Here is a 19654-nt window from a genome sequence, read left to right on the forward strand (position 1 = left end):
TTTCTTTTGTTTAATGGTTGTAGCTGCTCGCACAAACTTTATAATATAATAGAAAAATGGGTAAATGACAAAATCTAAAAGAAAAACAGCTGAAAGTGTGTAGAAATAATAAAAGGGATTTTATAGGGCCTTGAGAGACCCATTCATTTAACTTCAGTCGGTGATTTACTGAATACATCTACTGGGATGACTTCACCAACCGAGACTGTTCGTTTGATATAGGATAATGTCCAAGCTGTGGGCCTTTTCTATTCTACTCGGGGAATGCATACCATGGACAAAAAAGGGTGGATAATAGAACACGTTGTAATATGAGCCAATGGTGGAGATATGTAGATTTGTAGTCTATGCTGTGTGTGTCACTGGCAGGAGCAGTCACCTAGATGAGCAGACCAATTCACAGTCCTGATCAGATAGCGTGTACCCAAGTGTAAGAGATACGCATGCTAAATAAAGAGTAAGACAAAGGCTTGCAAGATAAAAAACAAAAAAACAAAAGGGGGGACAGACTGGGTGCTGGGAATGCCAAGACCTGGTTACGGTAACATGGCTTCTGCTCCAATGCTGACTGACCTATTCTAGAGATTCCTGAGACACCAAGAGCAAATTCAATACTGGGACTCAGCAGATCAATAGTCCAGTTTCCACTACAAGGCCAAACCAAGGGCTTAGTAATGATTTGTTACTCCGTTTACCCACAAATAACAATCTCTGACTTCAGCGTTACACAACTTTCAGAGATGATGACCAACTGGCAAATAAACAGCATTTTCGATCCAAGGCTACAATTGTCCAAAAGGCATTCCTCAATATGGCCTGCTGAAGAATAAAACAGCTTGTGTGGAACTTAGCTGCACTGCAACTTAATCATAGGATGCTGGCTTTTACTTGAACATATCACAGTGCATCAGGAGATGAGAACTCATGTAATGATGACTGCTGGAAACACTATTACATTTGTTTCACTACTACATTTGAGTCTGACACAACAAGAGATACCACTCCAAAAGCAGTGACATATTAAAAAAAAAAAAGAGACCAAAACACAAAAGGACAAATTAAACGTAAGACAAGTGAGCCATACGCGCTGAAGCTTAAAGCAACACAAGCTTCTTTGAGTTTTTTTTTCTGACTAACAAGTGAGCAGGGAAGGATTAATTTGTTCCCAAGCACGATTTGTATTATGATCCATCTATTTTACATGCACCACTTCTGAATAATAAATAGACTGGGCAATGCACCACTTTGTGAGGCTGCATCTTCACCATGCTGACTGCCCTTGCTTGAGATATGTGAACGGAAACGCATGCATTAGGCATCACCATAGCAAAGTGAGTCAGACTACTCTGGCTAAGCAGCATGTTAGTATGTCACAGTCATTGCAATGAGAAGGAAAACTTTGCTCTCTAAAAAGTCGGCTTTTTAGAAATCTAAAGCAACCTCATTTTCAGACGTCTGTGCTCTCTCGAAACTACACAACGCATCTGAATATATGCCACAGCCCAATTCAAGGGTAATGTCAAAAAAATTCGAAGGAACTGCTTATCACAAGATTTCCTTCACTAGCTTCAATTTATTTCCACAGGTTCTTTTGTTTCCAAAAACAGGGAACTGAAATAACCAATATAGGGCTGGGCAATTAACCGAAAATGTATCGAAAGTGACATTAAGAACCTGTCACTGACTTACTCTTGCTCATGTCGGTTAATTCGGTTAATAATTTCCCCAATGCGCGCGTTCATGAATTGTCCCTTTAAAAAAATACGTCATAAAAAGAATGCCGTGTCCGTCGTTTGGACACATTTTGGCTTCAGTGAAGACGACACAGAACAAAAAGAAGTCAGATGTAAATACTGCCGGAAAACAAAGGTAACATCACCAATTTGTTTAATCACTTGGAACACAATCACGTTACCGAATATGAAGAGTGGGTTCAAAAAAAAAGAAAAAGAGAGAGACTGACAAATGCCAAAGTGCTTCCACAAAGCAGCTGTCGCTAACACAATCATTTACAAATGCCACACAATATGCAAAGGATTCAAGTAGATGGAAAGAAATAACTGATGCCATTGCACATCACATCACGAAGATATGGCTCCTGTAGAACATAGTGGGTTTAAACATCTCGTTGAAACCCTCAACAAAAGATACGCTGTACCATCGCGAAAACATTTGTCCCAAACAGCAGTGCCTGACATGTACAAAACATGAGGTGAGAAGGTAGCTGCTGAACTAAAATCCATTCAGTGCTTGGCAGCCACGTCTGATCTCAGGTCAGGTGGAACGATGGAGCCATACTTAATGTTACGTCACAGCCTTACCTTGCACTACACTGACGATGAATGGAACCTGCGATTTCAACTGATTTTGATCTCAACTGTTCGAAATATTCAATAAATATCCATAAATAGTTCATCTGTGTGTTTCCTTAAATTATTTAAAAATCGCAAACATAAGATATTGTAATCGAGGTAAAAGTTTGAAATAATCGTGATATTGATTTGAAGTCATATCGCCCAGCCCTAATCCAATATGTATAATGAGCTCGTGAGGGCAGCACGGTGGCGCAGTGGTTAGCGCGGTCACCTCACAGCAAGTAGGTCCTGGGTTCGAGCCCCGGGGTAGTCTAACCTTGGGGTCGTCCCAGGTCATCCTCTGCGTGGAGTTTGCATGTTCTCCCCATGTCTGCGTGGGTTTCCTCCCACAATCCAAAGACACGTAGGTCAGGTGAATCGGCCATACTAAATTGTCCCTAGGTGTGAATGTGTGTCGGCCCTGTGATGGCCCAGTGGCCTGTCCAAGGTGTCTCCCCGCCTGCTGCCTAGTGACTGCTGGGATAGGCTCCAGCATCCCTGAGAGCAGGGTAAGCGGTTTGGATCATGGATGGAATGGAGTTCCTTTTCAAATCCACAGAAATCCTCCCACATATAGATTGGAAGACCATTTCGCTTTCATCTATGGTAACATCAACCTCAGTCATTCACTGTTCTTTGTGATTTTCATCAACAACTTTATGTATGAAGCTTAAAGAAGACATTCTGCACTTGCTCTATGACTCTCTTGCCATCATCTGATGGAAATCAAGCCATCTTCACTGCACTCTAGTCATAGACGTGCGCCAGCACAGCTCAAAACCAGTTAGCATCAATTAGGTTAAATGTGGCAGTGGTGATTCTCAACTATCTTAAAAATGTGGGAGTGTGAAGTGTACAAGTAGGTCATCCCCCTCCCTCTACCTTAACATCCACCACCAAATTGCCGTTTAGTTAGGCACTGACCTCCAGCTCCAATTGAGCTCTTCAGTAGTGAAATATTAGACTGCGTTTTAGTATTTGTGATCTGGCTAAAAATGCACACAGGTTCTGAGAGTGAGATGGTTTTTTTTTTTTTTCTCCCCTCTTTAAATACTGTGATAAAATCTTTTAGATTCGGGCGTCCGGGTGGCGTGGCGGTCTATTACATTGCCTGCCAACATGGGGATCAGTGCCCACCAACACGGGGATCGGCAGTCCAAATCCCCGCATTACCTCCAGCTTGGTCAGGCATCCATCCCAAGAGACACAATTGGCCGTGTCTGCGGGTGGGAAGCCGTATTTGGGTATGTGTCCTGGTCACTGCACTAACGCCTCCTCTGGTCGGTCAGGGCGCCTGTTCGGGAGGAGGGAGAACTGGGGGAAATAGCGTGATCCTCCCACACACTACGTCCCCCTGGTGAAACTCCTCACTGTCAGGTGAAAAGAAGTGGCTGGTGACTCCTCATGTATCGGAGGAAGCATGTGGTAGTCTGCAGCCCTCCCCGGATCGGCAGAGGGGGTGGAGTAGCAACTGGGATGGCTCGGAAGAGTGGGGTAATTGGCCAAATACAATTGGGGAGAAAAAGAAAAAGGGGGGGGTCTTTTAGATTAATCAATGATGGTCAGAAAATAAAAAAAAGTCATCGGGAATTAGGAGCAAAAGTAAAACTGTTGTTCGGCTGTACATGACTGTGCAGAAATAAGTCAAGTGGGCTCTCAAGCTGAGATTGCTTGTGCACAACTCTTCTGTTGAGTCAGTTGCCAAGTGCCCGGCCTGTCCAACATGAACAATTTATTGATTTTCAGTCTGATGTTACTACCTCCTGTACTATTTATGTGCTTTAATCTTGTTTACCACAAAAGGTCACTTATAATTACAAAATTTCAGTAGATGGAGAAGACCCAATATAATATTGCACAAAGCCAACAAACCTGGCTTGGGAGCCGGGTTGCAATCAGCTTGGAAGCATTACCTCTCACCATCTTGGGATCAACAGAGATTGGAGGCCGCATCTACCGCAAACTGTCTACAAGTGTGTGGGCTGAACTATGTGTCAACTGTAGCAGACGAAAGGATACCAGCCCTTCATATAGGCTCAAACAAATACACACACTTTTCTTGGATTCTCATTCCAATATTCACACACATACTACACTACCCTCACCTTAACCCTAAGAGGATTCATAACCCCCCCCCCAAAAAATTTAAACTAAACCTTAACCCTGAGCCCAATCTTATGCCTAATCTTGATACAAGACCTAAACCTAACCATAACCCCAATTGCAACAATAGCCTTAACTAAACCCTTGGCCAGAAATAACCTTTCCTCATGGGGACCTAGGTGAGCTGGACATTTACAATCCTTATGAGGACATTGGGTCCCCAAGAGGCCAGAAAAACAAGTACACACACACATACTACACACAACACAGAGTTCCATAAAGTATGTGTCACAGTGATTTTCACAGTAACTTTAATTATCAGCTGCAGGTGTGCCCAAGCATCTGGATTCTCTCCGTCTCGTCATGTCATCCTCACACACGTGTCAACTTTTGACTAAAAAGGAAGCTTAATCTAAGAAAGAGAGCCTGTTCGAATTATTGGTCACCTAATAATTAGTCACCCGGTTGGCGGTAGAGCTGGGTGACAGACTGCACACCTCCTGAGTGACAATGAGACCGTGAGTAATGTGTTTTGTGTGTCTTTGCACAATGTGTTCCCTTACTGTGTGTGTGTGTGTGTGTGTGTGTGTGTGTGTGTGTGTGTGTGTGTGTGTGTGTGTGTGCCTGGCAAATAGCGAGAGCGGGTGATGAGTCTCTGTCAGCAGCAGTGCCAATGTGAGGGTAGCGTTTCACACAGAAGGAAGAAGTGAGGAGAGAGGAAGAGGCGAGGAGAGAAAAGGAAGACAAAGATAAACCAGCCCTTTCATATAACCCAACCACTTCGGTACGCTTTATTTTACTATGTGCTGGTAAGAATCCAGACTGGTAAGAATCCTATGTGTTTTTATGTTTAACAGGGTTTTTTTTTTCTTCATAAATCCTCTTTTTAAAATCAAATTGCAACAAGTGAAATGGATTAAATCAAAAGTTATCTGTAGTTCAAATGTTCAAATAGATTTCAGAAGATAAATTCATAGCTCTCTGAGGGTTATGGATTGTTGTTTTTTGAACTTTGTTGTTCTACTGTAAAGTTTTTATATTTGTGTGTGACTGAGTGAGAGAGAGAGATACTGTTTCATTACAACAGGCTACATCTATAAGGCCAATGTCTACCTACCACCATCAGTACTTGTTTACAGGCAGTCTCCATCTCACGTCATCTTGCTGTTAAAAAGGGGCGATCAATTTTATTTACATTTGGATTATGGATTTGGCCTTTCAAATTAAATCTGACCATTCTGATGCAATCTGGAACTGTCTTCAGTCACACGTTGCCATGGCTACAGAGGCGGGGTGTATTCTGCTTACTATCTGATCTGACTTTACAAGATCTGAGAATTAGCAGAACTGTAAGGATGACATGTTGACATTCACCGCCCTTGCCTACATAAACAAAAGATCCTACTGAAAAGCAAAATTTCACTCTGTTGGTAATGTTTCTTCGGTGAAACCGTATAAAGCGCAAAATAGAAATTACGCAAAAAAAAACATGACAAATTGTACTCACTCATAGCGCCTCCTGCCTCATAAGTGTTTACTCTTTATTTGGCGATTATTAATTTCAGAGGGGTTTTTAAACAAAAACACAGCAACCACATCATAATGGAGCAGAGAGAATCTGCTTTCAACAATGAAAACGTATACCAGGCATCCAATAAGTGACAGGCCCTTTTTTAGGTACACACCCACAGTCGGCTAGGTGAAGTCACTCGTCCACATGATCCTCTTCCACAACTACATGACTTCAGCAAATTATGTATTACGTCTGTACATATGTACATATGACTTCCTTGAAAACACAGCAGGAATAATGGGATGATCATAAAGTTCAACCTTTGATACGAGACACGGAGCTAGCCCTCTGCACCAGAAACAAAGTGGTGTAAATTTTGCACAAGATATGGTTTTGTCAGACTATTTCCTTGCTCACTGTAGTTTCTCACTTAGAATCCAATTTCAAAATAGTTCTACTCTCATTTTGCTGGGCTCCATGACCAACAGGCCCAGTGTCTTTGGATGTGACATGTCTTCTTGACACCAAGAAACCACCAATTTATTTACACAAATACATACAGTACTGGGCAACATGGAAAATATCACAATCACAAGTGGTTTCAATTCCAGGGGTGAGAAAGTGTATCTGGCTTGCTTCACCTGGCAGTGGTGCCATTTGGCCTGCTCAGTGCTTCCAAATGCATGGCTACACCGCTTGGAAAACAAGTGACTCACTAGGCGGGTTTCCATTGCAGTTTTGCGCAAAATAGAAGTGCCCTTACCCTAACCCCTGTGCTTTTATTGAGCGATGTTATGCGATTAAAGCTGGGGTTTTTTCCTCTCACCAAATAGCAACGGATCTCTAAGACCTGATATGTGTTGATATGGTGATATCGATGGCATGCACCGCAATCGCCATGATAGTGTTTACTTACCCTTACCCTGGCAGTGGCCAGGGGATTTATGGGAGGTCATTGTCCACAATGATTTTACAGAGGTCCTGTGAATTCAAAACTTCAGAATGACCCGCTTAACATTTGATGAGTTATGAAATGCAATAGCACCCCTCATGGCGACTGCGTATCATGCCCGATGCAGCCAGTTCCAACTGAGAAGCGCATAACCACTGCTCTTTATAAACTGGCTGCCTTGACTTAAATGCGAAAAATGTGTTCCCATTTCAATTTGTGAAATATTGCTTTGTCGAATCGTCTGAAAAACCACCTCATGCAAGGGTAAACATTTTTGCGACATATGAGATTTTTTGAAATTCACGTGTCCGTTACTCCTTTTTTTATTGGCAATTTCAAATTGTGCATTAAGTAGGTTAATGGAAACCCACCTACAGCTACTGAGCCAACCATCTGCTTGGGCAATGGCCTCATTTACCCCTCTTTCCAAGCATGGACCAGGGTAAGGACTGTCATAAAGAAGATACCAGTACGATAAATAGGCCAAGGGGTGGCCAGTCACCAGACACGGTTACAGGGACAACAGTAAGCTTCATAACAATATAGGTGTGAGCTTACTATAAATAACAGGTGGCAAAAGTTAGTCATATTGCCTCCTTTAATCCATCTTTACTGACTACAAAGATTATCTAAATTTTTGATGAAGTTCCTGGTGTGCCAGGTAAACAAGTGATTAAAAAAACAACCCTTCCAGTTGAAACCTGTGCAAACTGTGCACAGGTGCTGCACAGTTTGCACAGATTTCAACTTAAAGGGGTCTGTGCAAACTGTGTATCTCTGTTCCAATTTCCCTGAGGCACACCTGCGCCCCATTCTGCTCGGAAAAGAAACTCCTGCATCTTTTAAGTGGATTAAGAGTTTTTAGAGAAACTTAAATGTGAACTGAATCACTTTATTATAGAGGGAGGGCTAAGACTTGTATCTATGTTTTCTTCTCTCTCCCTCAAGATCTTGGACTACTTTCTTGGGTGAATAAAAACAAAATTGTAACCATGCTGTGCAAGACTGCTGAGCCCCTCCTGAAGAACTTCAAATCTGTCAGATATAGGCAGAGCTGCTACCCGCGAGCGTCACACCGCCCTGTTTAGTCATGAGCAGAGCTCATCTGAGGAACAGCATAACCATTTCCTGTGAATCCCAAAATAACTATGACCTACAGCAGTTGAGTAACTGACCCATAATAACCACACTTCTCTCACATTTCTCCTGTTCTGAAAACTGGGGTTTCATGAACAGGGGTAACATAGGGCTGGAGAATTATGCTGCATTGTTGACAAAATATTTCTGCAACATCTGTTCTGACCGAAACGTAACCGCTGCCTTAAATGAGCAATTAGTGTCACCCTTGAAAATATTGCAAGCAAAAATGTTATAAATGGCTTTGTGGGTCCGCGGTGGCGTAGCGGTCTAAGCGTCGGCTTGGTGTCGATGCAGTTGCCCACTGGGGACTGGGGTTCGCGCCCCGGTCTCGTCAGATCCGACTATGGCCGGACTCGATGAAGCAGCAATCATTGGCAACGCTGTCTTCGGGAGGGGGGCGGAGTCGGCTTGTGTTCGTCATGTGAATGCGTCTCTGTGTGTGTCGGAAAAACAGTGGTTCGGCTTGGATTCGCCTTGTCACGAAAGTGGGGAGGCGCTTTCCTTCGAGACTGCCGGCCGGAGAGATGCAGTTGGCGAACGCATGCAATACGAGGGTGGGTGTTTGAATTAAAATAGGGATCAATTGGCCACTAAATTGGGAGAAAAAAGGGGAAAATCAGAAATAAATTTATAAAATAAATAAATAAATGGCTTTGTGATACATCAGTTAATCCAACAAATAGCAACATTTGTACACTGTACACCCAAGAATAGTAACAAACTGGTTTACTCAAACCACGTGTATACATTTTGTTTTAATTCTACCCTGGGTACATACAGTGCATCCGGAAAGTATTCACACCCCTTCACTTTCCCCACATTTTGTTATGTTACAGCCTTATTCCAAAATGGATTAAATTCCTTTTTTTTCTCATCAATCTACACACAATACCCCATAATGACAAAGTGAAAAAGGTTTTGTAGAAATTTTTGCAAATTTATTAAAAATAAAAAACTGAAAAATTGCATGTACATAAGTATTCACACCCTTTGCTATGACACTCAAAATTGAGCTCAGGTTCATCCTGTTTCCACTGATCATCCTTGAGATGTTTCTACATCTTGATTGGAGTCCACCTCTAGTAAATTCAATTGATTGGACATGATTTGGAAAGGCAGACACCTGTCTATAAAAGGTCCCACTGTTGACAGTGCATGTCAGAGCAGAAACCAAGCCATGAAGTCAAAGGAATTGTCTGTGGACCTCCGAGACAGGATTGTATCAAGGCACAGACCTGGGGAAGGGTACAAAAAAAATCTACAGCTTTGAAGGTCCCGAAGAGCACAGTGGTCTCCATCATTCGTAAATGGAAGAAGTTTGGATCCACCAGGACTCTTCCTAGAGCTGGCTGCCCAGCCAAACTGAGCAATCGGGGGAGAAGGGCCTTGGTCAGGGAGGTGACCAAGAACCCCATGGTCACTCTGACAGAGCTCCAGCGTTCCTCTGTGGAGATGGGAGAACCTTCCAGAAGGACAACCATCTCTGCAGCACTCCACCAATCAGGCCTTTATGGTAGAGTGGCCAGACGGAAGCCTCTGCTCAGTAAAAGGCACATGACAGCTGCTTGGAGTTTGCCAGAAAGCACCTAAAGGACTCTCAGACCATGAGAAACAAGATTCTCTGGTCTAATGAAACCAAGATTGAACTCTTTGGCCTGAATGCCAAACGTCACATCTGGAGGAAACCAGGCACCACTCATCACCTTGCTAATACAATCCCTACAGTGAAGCATGGTGGTGGCAGCATCATGCTGTGGGGATGTTTTTCAGCGGCAGGAACTGGGAGACTAGTCAGGATCAAGGGAAAGATGAATGGAGCAAAGTACAGAGAGATCCTTGATGAAAACCTGCTCCAGAGCGCTCAGGACCTCAGACTGGGGCGAAGGTTTACCTTTCAACACGACAATGACCCTAAGCACACAGCCAAGACAACGAAGGAGTGGCTTTGGGACAAGTCTGTGAATGTCCTTGAGTGGCCCAGCCAGAGCCCAGACTTGAACCACATTGAACATCTCTGGAAAGTCCTGAAAATAGCTGTGCAGCAACGCTCCCCATCTAACCTTACAGAGCTCGAGAGGATCTGCAGAGAAGAATGGGAGAAAGATCCCAAATATAGATGTGCCAAGCTTGTAGCTTCATACCCAAGAAGACTTGAGGCTGTAATTGCTGTCAAGGGTGCCTCAACCAAGTACTGAGTAAAGGGTGTGAATATTTATGTACATGTAATATATCAGTTTTTTATTTTTAATAAATTTGCAAAATTTTCTACAAAACCTTTTTCACTTTGTCATTATGGGGTATTGTATGTAGATTGATGAGGAAAAAAAAGGAATTTAATCCATTTTGGAATAAGGCTGTAACATAACAAAATGTGGGGAAAGTGAAGGGGTGTGAATACTTTCCGGATGCACTGTACATAAATCCGTGTTTAAATTTGACAGAGCCAAGATCTGGACCTCCCAAGGAGCACATTTTAATTGTATTGTCAGCCTGGCATACAGTGGCTATTATGGTGCAAAGTGTAAATTTAAAATTTTTTTAAGAGGAAACTGCAATTATCTCTTCCACCCATCGATACTCTAGTAACTCTCAACTTTGGTTTGGGTCCAGTGCCATTTCACTTAGAAATGGTCAAGGAAAGTTCAGGGAAATGCATTGTCTCTTAGGCCTCTCCGTTATCAGAAAAAAACTAGAGACGTGATGCACTTAGGAAACTATGCTTGATGTGGGCTATGCTTAAATAAAGTGCGATAAATAGTGCTAAGCACTTTGAGTCTGAATCCTCTGACAGTCTGGTGAAACAACTGCCACGACACTAACAAAAATAGTAGTAGCCTAGTTAGCAACACTTGCACATTACAGTTCTTCTTGTCTCATGGGTCTTTTTGCTCCAGCACCAGTTAAGTTTGGGGATCAGAAAAAAATGTCTTCAAATCATCTCTTTAAACACCAAAGAAGGTTGAATCAGTTCATCTGGATACATTTATTGACAGAAACGTTTCACCACTCATCTAAGTGACCTCTTCAGTCTAAACTGGCTGCAGGTATCCCCACCCTTATAAACAATACAGTTGCGTAACAACTGAAACCAACGACCAGTTTCATATGCAAATATAGGTGTGACCATTAACTATTCACAGAGGATTTGGGAATGTTTGCAATCACAGCATTGTGAAATGGTGACAATTGTACCTTTCGGCCCCCCTTGGTTCAGGGATGGTCGTTCCCTCTTAACAGACAGGGTAGCCTTCTTTATACACTGATCAGCCAAAATATTCAAACCACTTGAGGCCACTGTCACCAGGGAATACCATTGCCATGAAGGGGTGTACTTGGTGTGCAACAATGTTTAGGTAGGTGGTATGGGTCAAAGTAACATCCATAAGAATGCCATGACCTAAGGTTTCCCAGCAGAACATTGCCCAGAGCATCACACTGCCTCTGCCAGCTTGCCTTCTTCCCATAGTGCATCCTGGTGCCATCTCTTCCCCAGGTAAAGGATGCACATGCACCAGGCCATCCACATGATGTAAAAGAAAATGTGACTCATCAGACCAGACCGCCTTCTTCCATTGCTCCAAGGTCCAGTTCTGAAGCTCACGTGCCCATTGTAGGAGCTTTCGATGTCTGAAAGGGCCATCATAGGCAAACTGACTGGTCTGCGGCAACGCAGCAAGCCACGATTACACTTTTCTATCATAGCCAGCAGTAACTTTTTTCAGCAATTTTATCTACAGTAGCTCTTCTGTGTGATCGGACCAGACAGGGTAGCCTTCACTCCCCATGCGCAATGAGATTTGGGTGCCCATGACCCTGTCGCCGGTTCACTGGTTGTCCTTCCTTGGACCACTTTTGGTAGGTACCGACCACTGCATATCGGGAACACCCCACAAGACCTGCCATTTCGGAAATGCTCTGACCCAGTCATCTAGCATCACAATTTGGCTCTTGTCAAAGTCACTCAGATCCTTACGCTTGCTCATTTTTCCTGCTTCCAACATATCAACTTCAAGAACGCCCTTTTCACTTGCTGCCTAATATATCCCACCCCTTGACAGGTGCCACTGTAATGAGATAATCAATGTTATTCACTTACCTGTCAGAGATTTTAATGTTTAGGCTGATTGGTGTAAGTGGGCTTGAAAACCAGAGTACATAATTCTGCACACTTGCCTCCTCTCATCCATTTCTCACTCCACTGATGAAAGAAAGAACTGTGCCTGATCCCAACCATAAAAGAAAACACTTTCCATCTCAGCTGGCATTGCGGCACAGGCACAACCAGTCGTCCCCATGGTGGTTTCTTGTTCTTCTCCAGCAGGAGCCAGAGCTGCTGACTGACTTGGGGGTTTCTTCATTAGCGCTTTCAGCCACACCAAGTCAAACCACACCGCGTTGATTTGCCTTTCCATTACCAATTTAAACGTGCCAAGTTGTACCGAGCCACGCCTGAGATGGACCATCACCAGAGTCAGGTAAAAGCCCGCCAGACCCACCTCCAAGCGGGCTGTGGAGACGTCAGATGGGCTTCATCCGCTCAGTGACTCTTCTAGATCCATTTTGTCATCCCGCCTCATTTTTCCAAGCAATAAGCGGTAGATTCCAAGCAAATTTGTAACAACCATAGGCGCCGATTTATGCTTTTGCTCATGGGTGGCCCAAGTTAAGTGAACACCACCAAGGTGATAATTGTCACAAAATCACTTATTGCACTTGCTTCAGTAATTACCATGATGTAAGCTTACTAGTCTACTGTCATCTGTCGGACATAGACACAAACTGCAACGAAACGCAACACCGCTCTGCTACAAATTATAACAGGCTACACCATACCAGCCCAGTCTTGAAGGAGTAGTATTTACATACATATTGGCCACAACAATAACACTACGTCGCAGTCATGTGTATAATAGTACAACGACCTACCTAAGCAAAAGGAAAAAAAAAACCTACACGAATACCACACCTTCGTATTCATCACACAGTGTTTACATGCACACTGGCCACATTCACAACTTAACAGTACACCGTGTGTACTAATAAATAGATGCAGTTTTTTTTAAAGATGTTGTTTCCATCCATCTATCCATTTATTTATTTATTCATCTATTTTTTGATCAGCCTTCCATGTGGTTGCTCAACCTTTTCGGTGGCTGCTTCAGCACCAGAGCACCCATGGGATCAGCGCCTATTGTAAAAGCCTGAAAATCCACAATGATAAGTAGCTGGTGCAATAGTGTAAAGTAAACAGCGTTGAAGAGGGCACTGCTTTTAAACGTCATCAACTCAAGACAAGTGCGTCATCAGTTAAAGACACACCTTTAAGCAGGTAGCCCAGTTGTAAGAGAAATGCAGATCCCAGCATGGCTGGGATTTACTTGCATTTGCCGAGTCAAGCCAAGCCGGCACATGTGTATGGTAAAGTGGCTTTTGTCTTTGCTTATCTCCTCTGCAGTGAATTCAGGCCAAAACAGTAGACTTCAATACCCGACTTCATTAAAATCTGATAAAATACTTCCTCCTCCAATGTGTAATCCTCAAGACTGAAGTGATTACTTTCAAATTAACGAATTCTGCTCAAAGGGCAAGCCAACAGTTTTTCTCAGTTTAGGGATGCAGAGTTTCTTAGTCTATACCCCCTTTTCCTTTAGGGGGAGGTAACTGGAAAATCAACCATTCAATTCACTGTAGTTTCTTCAAATCAGAGAAAAGATAAGAGGTATACATCAATGTGACATACACCTCTACCAAATTCAGTTTGCTTTGTGCCAATTCCTTCCAGCAATTGCTTTGGGGAGCCTCAAAGAGAAACGTAATATGCTGTGAAACATCATACTAAATTAGTTTAATGTTGTTTTGAGTTGGAGCATCCATGTAAAATCTGCACAGTCAATGGATTCAGTTTGCAAAGGAAGTACTGTACCTTACAATACAACATCCAAGAAAAAAAATAACCATCACCTAATGTAGTTGGAACATCACTGCAAGATTTTCCATCAGTGAGGTTGAGCTATTTCAGGGTAATAACCGTATTTACATAGTTTAATTCCCATAATTGAGATTAAACTGAAGTGCCAGTTCCAATTATAATTTTCATTCCTCCTGTTTGAGCATATTAACCTGAACATATGCTTACGATAATCACCAAAATACCAGTGTATTTTCTGCCCCCATTTAAAAAAAAAATGCTTTTGAGCTGTTCAAATTACCCTCTTCAACAAAAGAGCACTTTTTCCAATTAGAATCATGAAAACAAAGTGCAGTACTATCTACACCTTGCATAATTTGAAGGACAGTTCCATTTATTCTAAAATTTGGCAAATTTGCTGCTTCCCCATTGACTACAATCTTCCCAGGCTTCTGAAGAATATTTACCCTTGGGAAGACATTACTGTGACCAAGGACCATCTCACACAGCCAGTAATGACAATTTTCTAAAACATCTGATCACTCAGCTCTGAACACAGGTGATAAATGGGGCTCTCAAGTTTATCTGCAACCTTTTCAAGTTGTTTCATTGTTCGTTAATTTATTTTAGGAAATCTCAAAATCATCCAGGATCACTATACCTATATATCACTATGAATAATATGGTAGAAAAATGACAGTAGCAGCATCATAAAATAAATATAGCATTCATTTCCATCATTTCAAATGATTACATTTTTTCCCCAACTTGTGCTATGACTTTAAATGGTAATGGACTTGTAATAGTCAAATGGCACTAGTTCATTTCAAGGGAAAAAGTATCTGCAAGTGGGAGAGTAAACCTACTAAAATTTCAAATATATTGTCTCAAGGCAAGGTCTTCTAAGATTAGCCTAATTTGTGCTCAACTAATTAAAGAAAAGTATTCACATGAAGCATAAACAGGTCAAATCTGCCACATAAATGGACAGTGGGATTAGGCTGATAAAACATTACCAAGATAAAGGGGAATCTGGCTCTGAAACAAAGTCATTAATGCATCGTCAAATACTGAAAGCATAAATTTGTCAGTTGGGAGACAATAAAACTTGTACCATCAGCTTTTAGGTGCAACACTTCTCAACAGAGTTTGTATTCTGCTCTGTGTTGTGCTTTCAAACCAATAGCCACAATGAAGAAAACCCTCTAACCAAAGAGAAAGAGAAATACTTCCGGTAGACAGTGTGGACCAGCAAATTTTTTTAATGTAAAAACCTCCACACACATATCATTTTGCCATTAGTCCTTCTGTATGTTGGCAATGAACAAAGCTAATCACATTTAATTACATATTTAAAGTGTGTTCAACCAAGCCCACCATGGGATGTGGCCCTCATTAAGGTATATCAAATTAACATTAAATGTTGTTTGTAAAAAAAAAAAATTGCTAAAAATAAAAAACAAAGCCTGACACTTAAAGTATGCCATATTTGTGGAATATACAGCATGTTTACATTGGTCTGGCTGGATGACTTGTACTGCCCGTTAATTGTCATGCGAAAAGCAGCACAAGTCAGCTTGAAAAACATCTAAATATAATCATAGAGATATATGCATGTCCTGTGATGGCCTGGCAGCCTGTCCGGGGTGTTTCCCCGCCTGCCGCCAAGTGACTGCTGGGATAGGCTCCAGCATGTCCGCGACCCTGAGAGCAGGATAAGCGGTTTGGATAATGGATGGATGGGTATATGCATCCACACACATTAATTTTTATTATTACACCTGCAAGGAGATTTTTTTTACTTGCATTGATATATTTTTTCTGAGTTTAAACAAGCCATTTCCCAAGTGTATCATGACAACTGCTTTTTGATCACCACTGTACACTTACAAAAGAGTTAAACATGCTCTCTCTCTCTCTCTCTCTCTCTCTCTCTCTCTCCCCCCCCCCTCTCTCCCCCCCCCTCTCTCTCTCTCACACACCGTTAAGTCATGCCAGGCGGCAACATGAGGGAAAAAGTGGTTGTTTCAACTACAACAGCTTGCAAGACTTGACAGGTCCAGTGTCTCACACATCAGAGAGATGAGGGGGTCCTGCAGGTTTATAGCCAGCCCCACTCAGCACAAATGTCAGTGTGACAGCTGAGCAGTGAAGAAATAATGAGTGCTAACAAAAGAATGAACAATAACAGCTCAAAATATGGAAATTGATTGGCAAAACTGGTCACTCAACATTAAAAAGGGGACTGAACTATTTTTTTAAACATATTTTGAACTGAAAACATGTTGGTAGGAGCATGGGGTAGTAGAACTGGTTGCCCACATGATAAATTCAACAAAAAAAATGAAATGCATCACATGGCAACTGTGAGGGAGAAAAATGTATGCTATTTCTTCCTTCCGGAGGAAAACACACGTTACAATCAACCCCCTCTGAATTGCCTACTTAATACGGAGGCATCAAAGATGCCGAGACCCATGTGACATAGATGACCAATGTGTGGCTCAGCATGCTAGACCAATTCAGTATGAGCTGAGTAGATGGGTGAAATGTCAGCATTAGCAAACTTAACTCTCTGGGTAAACTTGTAAAGAAGCTGGGGTGAGATCTTCTACAACAACACTGCCATCATCAGTCTAACACACGCCACCATCGCCGTCCTCTACATCTATAATCTTTTTTTTTTCGGTCTTCCAAAATGTGAATAGGCGGAGACAGGCTGCAAATGAGTGCTTACTTGTTATTTGAGTAAAATTTTGATGAATTAAGCAAACGGGGAACCAAGAGAAGAGGAGCGAGAGAGAGAGAGAGAAACGACTAGAAAGCGAGGTGGTGTGACCATCCCGCACCTGCCTGACGCTGAAATGGCTGCAGCTATTAAGGGCTGCAGAAAAAGGAGAAGAGCCTGCAAGACTACAACTACTACAAAGGATCTTGCCTTTCTGCTTCCCTCTGCTCTCCAGCATTTAACTCTTTCCTGCTCCACTTTAGCATGTCTCCTAGGCAACTGATGCAAGGCCAACTGATAACTCTGAACAACCTAAGCCTGTCACACACAGTGAGCCCCATACCCGTGACTGTGTGAAACACCATTCAAGTTTCCACTTCTACTGGCAGCGGTGCAAGTTAGCACCCATCCAGTTATTCATTATCCTCTCCAGGCAGTCCTGATTTAAAACTGACAGCGATGACAAAGGGAGGGTGCAACTTATAGAGGGCAACACTGGTACCAGCAAGAATGAGGAATGGCAAAAAAGGGCAAACCATCCTGTTGTATAAAATGAGCCATAAGATAAATAATAATCACAAAATAAACTGACTTGTAATTGCTTGAAAAATTGCAAAACCATGGCGATGTGCATCATGAATGTTAGGCATGTTTCAAAAGACTACAACCCTCTTTGGCCAACCTCCAACTTGATAAACAGTGGTGAGTATAAGGTTATGGATCTCCATTGAGCTCACTATCTTACCTTATTGCAGAGGGAAAAGCAACCTAAGATGTCTGCTGATCTTCACAGCTGAAATGAGACAAATAGAAGAATTTTGTTAACATTTCACGGATTCCTAAACAAAGACAATTAAGATTTTACATCATAGACCAAGTGTGAGAAGCAAGCGTAATCCAAAAACTGTTTTACTTTTCATTCGAGATCCTATTCAAAAGTACAATGCTCGTCACCATTTTCCATACTTGCTCTCTGTGGTAGGCCATGCCATTTAATAGGGAGTGGTTGAGAATGATGATACACTTGCGGTAAAACACGAAGTAATTGCAATATACGAAATAATTAGCTTACTGACTGAGGAGTAGGAAGACTGCTACAGCTGATTAAGAGGATGGATGCAAATTAGGTGAAGTCTTGTACATGGGAAGCATGTTCAAACAGTGTTGACTAAAATGTGCCTGTTTCAGTTAATCATACAGCTGTGATTTCTTTTGAATATTTTCTAGGCCTGCCGATAATAGCACTGAAACTACGACACAAAACTCTCCACGCAACAAATGAAGGAAACGTCTGCCTCTTCAGTGATGATGAAAATTTTGGTCAGCAAGTGTACAGCAGAAAAGATTTTAAATAAATTATTCCATCTATTAGGTTTTATTTAAGACTGCAACCTAAACAGAGATCTGTATGGCTGCAGTTATTTTCAAGTGCTATATAAATGCAATCCATCCATCCATCCATCCATTATCAATTAACGTTTTTTTTAAATCAACTGATTAACCATTTAGTCGATAATTTCAAAAGTAATGAGAAAACATGTCTCGTGAGCCTGAAGAAATGTACTAAAACTTAAGCCTGACCAGCAGCAAGGTAACCCTAAATTTGAGTTTCTCAAACAGCAGCATTAATGCCTCCCAGTAGGCATTCAGAGGACGATGGGGGGATGGGCGGGGGCAGCAGCAAAAAAAAAAAAAAAGGGAGACTGGAGGGTTCTAATGTGGGGGTGTTCATAACAACCATTCATTCCAAGTGACACCAGCACTTGAAGTGGGCCCGTACTCATCAGTATCCTGTACAAGTGTTATTCTGAAACACACGCGCGCGCGCGCGCACACACACACACACACACACTCTCTCTCTCTCCTCACTAGCTTTTTACACAGGGTACAAAGGACTCATTTTCTGGCTCAGAGCCACTGTATTTTTAAAAGTGTGGCCTGCGTCTTTTCTTTCATTTTAGGTATTGTGTAAATCATACATTTATTTAACTTGTTAAAAGTTTGAAACTGTGATGGTGTCAAACAGCGGCAGTATGACAGCACAGCAAATTAGCTCCACTTGGTTGCTGCACTTTTCTTACTTTTTTTTTTGGTGTGTGTGTGTGTGTGTGTGTGTGTGTGTGTGTGTGTGTGTGTGTGTGTGTGTGTGTGTGTGTAAGGATCTGCCCTATCTCTGGTCTTGTAACACTCTTGACCTCTCTGCTCATCCCACTTGACACAAAACACACACATGCCCAAACAAAATAGAAGATGCTACATACACACAGCAACCATGTGGGGCTCATTTGCCTTGGGGCTGCTGTTTGGCAGCATTATAGATTCTACTTTTAATGAGAATTCATGTTAATTAATAAAATTGCTTTCATCATTGCCGTTTTCTCATATTAAGTATTTGTCACAGAATGAAAGAAGAGTTGCAGGGAAACAGTGGCTGCTAAGACAAAAAGACCACTCTCTGTGAACATACCTACATACAAAGCTGCCCAGCCCACAGTTTTAAGATATAATATATTCAAATTTTGATCGGCATCATAATTTATTTGTATTTAAATAGACTAACAAAATTCATTCCATAAGGCAGCCCTGACACAGAACCTTGCTGGCTCATTGCAAATCTGCCAAGCTGTACAGACAGATGCTGGGTGAACAGCCATTTCACGGGCTAAACCTGCTTCGGCCCCACAGCTTCCCGGACTAACTCTGCATTGGAGCTGAGTCAGATTTACAGTCAGAATGAGTTTCAGAACAGGAAGTGCCACGTAAACACCTTATTATGTCGGATGACTACGTCGGAGAAAACGGAATTCTAGATGCAGAACGAATTAACTGACTTGTGACGTAACCGCTCTTTCCAATATGGCTGAACGCAGAGAGCCATACATGAACAGGAAGAAATTCCATGCAACATCCACCCATCCATCCACCCATTATCCAAACCGCTTATCCTGCTCTCAGG

The 19654-nt window shown here is 42.2% G+C and overlaps 1 protein-coding gene across 2 annotated transcripts in view; it reads right to left on the reverse strand.

Annotated features, from left to right (window-relative positions):
* tln2a (talin 2a) overlaps positions 1 to 19654 on the reverse strand; it is a 158479-nt gene that overhangs the window by 96085 nt on the left and 42740 nt on the right. For both annotated transcript variants that reach the window (XM_056279240.1, XM_056279239.1), the window contains one exon: positions 17444 to 17491. The gene's annotated coding sequence lies outside the window, so the exon portion shown is untranslated. The remainder of the gene's footprint in view (positions 1 to 17443; positions 17492 to 19654) is intronic.

The sequence above is a fragment of the Lampris incognitus genome, chromosome 4, assembly GCF_029633865.1.
Source record: "Lampris incognitus isolate fLamInc1 chromosome 4, fLamInc1.hap2, whole genome shotgun sequence".
In the NCBI taxonomy this organism is placed as follows: Eukaryota; Metazoa; Chordata; class Actinopteri; order Lampriformes; family Lampridae; genus Lampris; species Lampris incognitus.